We start from the raw sequence: 6000 nt of genomic DNA, 5'->3' as shown, positions 1-6000 counted from the left end.
AAATTCCCCGCTGAATACCTCTGAATTACTACCAGGAGCTAAAATATGGGCACCAAAAGAACTCTGTAAACCAATTACCAGCAGTATTTCAATTTCTAGCTGGTAAATTTCCCCTCTGACAGATCAGAAAATCAAGTTTTTTACCACAGAGGGCAATCTGCAGTCTGTCTTTGCCAACTCACTTGTCAAATTGCAATTAGTTTATCCCTTCACAAGCTATGGAGACTCCCATCGCTCTCAATATTAAGCCTATCAATGCCCCCACCAAGAATTAGCATGGAAACCCCTGGGAGACATGGATTACCAGATGTGGACTGGTTTCCTATGGGAACTAAGTATAATATCCAGATGTTAAATGAACTGAGAGCCCAGCACATGAGTGGAGCAGATATCCTGGGAATTTGGGAATCAAATTTGCCCATATACAACCTTCCCCAAGTTAATCCCATGCCAGAGCTTATCTACAGTTGCCAAGAGTGCTATGACCCCAGCCAAAGGGCAGTCATTAGCCCCACAGGCCTAGTCCTGTTTCAGATCACTCCAGAGAGTATAAATCAGATGCTGCATTTTCATACAGCCAAGAAATTGACCCCTCTTTCCATGCAAGATTTGATAAAGAGAGGAAATAACCTGTCTAATGACCAGATTGTGAAGATTAACCAGCTATTTGTCACACCTAGCTCTGAAGCAGTCAGAACCCCTCCCATTGGGTACCAATACCTGAATGAGTTGGGCAGGATGATGGTGGACTTGATTGGCTATGTCCTAGGATTCAGAGGACTAGAAGATGTAGATGACTGCATATTGGCAATGCTGTCCATATTTGCCCCGGGTAAGCCTCCAGCTATCCACTATGATTATGCAACTTATATAGCTGAGAAGATTCATGACCAGTTCATGAACTTGAAGAGGGAGAGGCTGTTCAGATACACCTCCTACATATACCATCTGTTCTTGTTCAACCAGCCAGCTACCTTCTCTGTCCCTTTGAGGCCACTCAACGCCCAAGGAACCCCAAGATCAGTTGTTTTTTTGGACCCCTGTGTTCCATCGTACCTCAGTATCACCTTATACATACTGTGAGTTTATTGATTTATTTGTTCATCCAGCCCTAACAGTGCTGCAAGGTGCCCCTCCTCCTAGACTGACCGATGACATGAAAAGAATTCTTCATTTGAACAAGCTTTACAACATCGGCAACTGGTACTTCTACCAGAATCACACAGTCATTAGGGTGTATGGATGTGAATTAAATCCATTTAGGCTGCCAAGGTACGTTCCCATGAGACTGTTTGCCTTAGAATATTTCAGGCAATTTGGGAACTCAGATTACCTACACTTTCAGAGTAAAAACAAGAAATCACAGTTGAAAGTGAGAAATCAGCTAGGTCCCTTCTTATACAACAGGAAGGAAGAAGGCTGGAAAGAGGCAGACAGGATCCTGGAAGGACTCCAGTTGAAAACTAGTTTTGAGTGGATTCCATATGACCCTAACCACTCTATTTCCCTCAGGAGGATCAGGTATAAGTTAGGCAACTATGCTCATGCCAGATTACCTGAAATTGAAAAATATGCAAATGCACCAGATTGGGAAGAGGGCACATTAGTAGAGCAAATGACTAATGAAGAAATACTTGAGCAAGAGGCTAGAAATGTCCAAAAACAAGCTGACTTGGAAACTTGTGGACAGGTGCCTATTTCCTACAGGAGGCAAATTGGGGCAGCCACCACAACACCAGCAACACAACAGCGAACTGCCGAGCAGACAACCCAAGCAGCAAGCAAGGACAAAGGCAAACAGGTGGAACAACCACCTATATTAACAGAAGAACAGGTTGACACCTTGCTACAGCAGCAAGAAGAAATGGAAGAACGGAGTTGGGGCAGCAACAAGATAAACCACAAACTAGTGGGCAGCAGCCATTACAGCAAAATAAAGAGACAGATTTGCCCGGATCTACAGAACAGCAGCCCCAAACAGAGTTGTCTCCAAGAACAGACATCAATGTGGACAGCTCAGTCCTCCAAACACCTCAGAAGGAGGACTTAACCAGAAAGAGAGAAAGAGAGACTCCCCAGACTTCATCCTTTATCAGAGGAGAGAAGAGACAAAGATTGAATGACTCCCAAGAGGAGGACATAGCAGTAAGGCAGGCCATGGGCATGGGCCCACCCAGTGGAGAACTCTCGGCCAGCTCATCTCAAAGAGGACCAGATATGACAATGGGAGGAGAGGTCAGCTCTTCTGGCCAGCATAGAGAGGGGCACTCAAGTATAAAGCAGCAGTTCATAGAAATCAAGAGAAGGAGTGATCCCATAAAAGTGCAACTCTATGATCACTTGTTAAAACTAGCTCCCAGCAACCAGCAGAGACTAATGTCTGCTTTTGATGTGAGTGAGGGCAAAATGATAATGAGCCATTTTATGCCCACAACTCTACATCCTCAGTCCACCTCAGACTATTAAGAACCAACATGGAGGTTCTGGCTAAAGATATTCACCCCATGGATAAGATAGAGTTACACAAACAAACGGGTGAAATGGTGTATGCCTCCCTGGCAGATGAGACACTGGAAAATTACAAGTTAAAGAGCAGCCTAGACAATACATCATCCCAGCTAGAATTGGAACGAGCATCCTCACAAGCCAAGGACAACAGGATCAAATCCTTGGAGGAGGTAATCATAGAGATAGGACATGATCCCAAGGATGTCAAAGGCATCCAAGAACTGCTGAAAATAAGGGATGCAGACATGGCAGCCCTAATAAAGAAAATCAAACTCCCGGCCACCATCCATCCACAAACAGATGAAGTTGCCCAGCAACGGCAAGAAAAAGATACCACAGACCTGCTGGTATCCTTATACAAAGAGCTGGTTAGGACTCAAGACCAGCTAGGACAAACTGAAACTGCAAAGGCAGCACTACAGGAAGCACTGAAGCAAAGAGAAGAGGGCCATCCTCCCAGCCTCCTCCTGTGATAATAAATCTTGAGGAAGTCCCTCCAAAGACTGCTCCTCCTCCTCAGCAAACAGAAGCTACAGCACCAACTACAGCGCCATCCACAGCAGCAACTACAACATCAGAACAGGCTGCTAGTCTAGACATGCAAAAGCTGCAAGCAGAGATCCGAGCTATGGAAGCTCAAATGAAAGAGCTGGATGGGCTCAAACAGAACTTGGCTAATGTTAATGAGAAATTTGATAAAAGCAAACAAAATGAGGCAGCCAAGGAGAGAGAGGTGAAAACCCTTAAGAGAAGGATTGCTGAGCTGGAAAAAGAGCTTGCACTGGAAAGGGTGACAGCTGATATGAAAGCAGTGTTGTGGAGCAACATTGGGAGATCCATTGCCAAACAGTGGCAATACATTGAAACCATGGATGAACAAATGGTGCTCATCACCAAAGCAAACAAGGAAATACAGAGAGCAAGGGCAAGCCTTGGGCACATGCCAGAAGCAGCTACCAGGATGATCAATATCCTGAATTACAAAACCAGCACTCAATTGGCTAGCATGGGAATCAACAACAGGACAGAAACGATTGCCATAGCCAAGAGAGTTGTTACATTGAGAAACTTGATTGGAACCTTGGAAAGAAGGACACAGGACATGCAGACAGAAATTAACAGGTTCCTGGAGAAGTTTGTAACACTGCAGAACAGAGGCCTCCCCAACATTTTGAGCAGCGTGGGAAGACTGCTCACCCTGGACAACTATAACAAGAGAATTGATGCACATGCAGTAGCAGAGATTGCAAAACCTCCCAGCACTTCAAAGGACACAGGGCCAGCCACAGGGCAAATGATGTATGACAGAGTGGAGAACCTGTTTTTTCTCATGAATGAGATAGAGCATCTGTTTGATACACCACCCAATTTCTTCAAGTTCACAGAAGCAGATGAGACTCTAGGGGCAATTTTGGCACATCAACTGCCCACACAGGATGTCTGGAGGCATTTGACCCAGACAATTTTAACAGGACAGAACCAATAGCGCAAAGGGAAAGAAGCAGGTACATACAGTGGCAATTTTGGGAATTAAAATTTACAGAAAAAGCAGAGGCTGAGCCAACTCGGCCAGACCAGTCACTCGCCACCAGCAGCAGTCAAAGTCACAGCTGACAGGTCCGAGACATAGTGTACCAGCCTACAGTCGGGTTTTCTATGCATTAACTCCAAATATTCAGACCGACTTAGTTATTCTTATAAAGCTAAATATCTTCTGACAGAGCATTAAAATGCCTGTGCTGTGTATTAAATGTGTAATAAATTTTCGACATAATATCTTAAAGAGTTGGTGAGAATGTAAAGACTGAGATAACGCAGAACTCAGATACTTCTGTAGACCACCGCTAGTATATATAGACCCTTCACAGATGCTGAAGGGGTTGCTAGAATTTTCTCTTGGATAACTTCCATCTGCTGTAATATTTTCAGAGAATTAATACAAAGGAGGAATGGAACTTCCAGAAGTTTGGTGTATTTGATGTCTTGTGGTGAAGGATGCATGTTACAGGATTCCATGGGTGTTGCATAAAACTATAAGTATTCTCAAATCTCTTTGTCGTGTCTGTTTTGAGTCTTTTGTTCTCTTTACTGTTCTTATGTTTACACTTGATAGCAAGGTGAAAGGATAGTACCAGGATTTAACCATGTTTACCCTGGACTCAAACTGAGCTATTATAAATGTTTTCCTCTTATACAGTAACAGAATTGTAATTCTTAAATGCTGCAATTCAAGACTGTGTTTTTTATTGTAACAGTCATTCTCTGGGATTCAACTTTGCCCCTAAGACCTCTGTTTTCTCTTCTTAAAGCTATCTGTTGGGAACACATAGATAAATAGTGGAAATTCTTAAATGCTTTCACTATTCGTGCTACCTGTTTCCAGTCTTTTAATCAAAAATCTGTTCTATTAAACTCCCAAATGGCCCTGTAAGTCCCATCTTTCATCTCAAAACTTCAAACACATACAGCTACAGACTCCATTGCCCAATGGTACTCATCTTCTCAGAAAACTACTTCACTAGAACCTAAAAGGAACTTCACCAACCAAACATAAACAAAACACAGTGCATAATAGCTAGCCTAAAACCCTACAACAAACAGTTACAAATCATAAAGAGAGAGCCCTCTCTGATCACTGTTAGGCTAGAAGCAGTGATCCAAAGATTGGTTAGTGGTTACCCCGGCCGTATTCCCTTGGGAGTCATAGGGAACAACCTGGGTGTTAACATAATTGGCGACTCCACTGGGGAACAAGACTATTCAATCACTATCTATCTTCCAAAGCTTTCATCAAGCCTGAAGCTAGCCAAGACATCTTAGGACTGTTTCTCTAATACAGGGGCAGTCTTAGGGAAGAGCTAACTAGGGAAACTTATCCTAGCCTTGAAACATATATAGTCATTCCAGAGTTCTTATTTTGCCCTTGTAAATACAAAACTTCTGTATAAAGTTCTGAAAGAACACTTAGAAGCTGGCTCCTAAAAGAAACCCAAGGCATACTAGGGCACACCCTGACCCTGATCGACCCATCATTGTTGATAACCCAAATATCATCCCAAAGAACATAAGGAAACAGCACAAGCAGGATAAACCTGCTGATTCAGATATAGGGTCAGACCAACCCATCCTCATTCCCACTCCTTGCAAAGTCCTTTTCCGTTCCACACCCAACTCCCCTAGTTCATCTTCAACCCCTCAAAGTCCTACCTTTCCATCTTCACCATCTGCACATACTTACTCAACCAGTTCCCTACTTATTATCCATCCTATTAACCCCAGTACACCTGTAATCCCAGTTGTCCCATTTGTTCCTATCAACCCTATTAACCCTATAAACATGGCTAACAGATATGCACCATTGCAGATTCCAGCCAATGCGCCAGCCCTACCCCAAGATTATCAAACCAGACTCTCATTTTTTGATTCCATGGCCCTTTGACAGCCATCCAGCATGCTAAAAAGATGCAAGACCACTTTGAGACCTATGAAATT

The sequence above is a fragment of the Pinus tabuliformis genome, chromosome X, assembly GCF_031772625.1.
Source record: "Pinus tabuliformis cultivar Carrire ecotype Pingquan chromosome X, CPIR1, whole genome shotgun sequence".
Classification (NCBI taxonomy): Eukaryota; Viridiplantae; Streptophyta; class Pinopsida; order Pinales; family Pinaceae; genus Pinus; species Pinus tabuliformis.
The sequence above is the reverse complement of the archived record's forward strand: the minus strand, read 5'-3'. Positions refer to the sequence as shown.